Raw genomic sequence first — 1,258 nt, 5'->3', positions numbered from 1 at the left:
CCACATGCATCTTTTAGCTGTGGGAACTTGTACACAAGCTGCCTTGCAGCAACTCAATATAGATGGCCTGGGTAGCTGAATATAGTGGAAAAAAATGGCACGCATTGTCACACTAGCAATACACTGAGTGAGAATAATAAAGGCAAGCGGGTTCAAATGAAAGTGGACAAAAGAAAAATTCTGGCAGAACCAAGCACGCATAAATGTCCATGTTAACGTGATTAGTATTGAAGAAATGCATGATTGGCGTTTAAGTGACACACCATATTGCCACCACCAAAATGCATCATTTATAAGGTGTTTATGCAGTCGGCCTCATGCATCTCTCTGGACAAGGTGCGCCAGTTAACACTGCTACTGCAAAGTCTGCGTGTGGCGCATGTGTGAATGTATATTCAGGCATAGCATGCACATTCAGGTGTGGATTCAGGGTTAGATTTTGTCAAGCACTGGAGAAATTGTAAATAGTTTTTTTTGCCACTGAAGAGCATCACCAGCCAGTGTCACATACTCAGTGACCCAAGTTTGCCTGACGATCGGCTTCAAACTCTTAGCACGGCAGCACGATGCTTTACCGATTAGACCATGGACCAACCACTGACCCAAGTTGGCATGAATGAGGTTAGACAGACAGATATACCAAAAACTGGCCGAAATTCCCAAAAGAGTGATAATCACAATAAAAACTTGGTGCAAGTGGGATCTCCCAAATGTGGGAAGATTACTTTTCATCCAATTTCATTTACTTTCACTTTATTGTTTGTATATTTCAAGTAAAAAGAAACTGTTAACATCCTGTATCGTCACAGCCTCATTGTCTCTTCACATCATATGTTTAGAGAAATACAACAAATACAGTACACCTATGTAGCCAAGCCAAACACTGGTAGAGTAGACAGTTTGCAGCATGTTGCAACACCATTTATCAAAGGTTACTCTTCATAGATCCTTAATTTTGAACAGAACACATGCTAACTTCAATGTTGGCAATTCGGCAATGTGAAAATGCTTGACCTAGAGATGTGCTGTGCTGCATAAGTCCTGCAATATAGTATACAGCAAAAGATAGGAGCTTATCAGTAATCTTTGCTTTGTAGGCAAAACTGCTGAGAGGACAGTCATGTCAACATTCGAATAAACAGCCTGTGTAAATACAAGTGGTTCATTGATACTTCTACGGACATGTTACCCTATACTACTGGCAGATTGCCTTTGTCCCTGACGCACAATTTGCCTCTAGGAAAGCAGTCATCATAAT

This window comes from Dermacentor albipictus, unplaced genomic scaffold (assembly GCF_038994185.2).
Source record: "Dermacentor albipictus isolate Rhodes 1998 colony unplaced genomic scaffold, USDA_Dalb.pri_finalv2 scaffold_15, whole genome shotgun sequence".
NCBI lineage: Eukaryota > Metazoa > Arthropoda > Arachnida > Ixodida > Ixodidae > Dermacentor > Dermacentor albipictus.
This window is presented reverse-complemented; position numbering follows the sequence as displayed.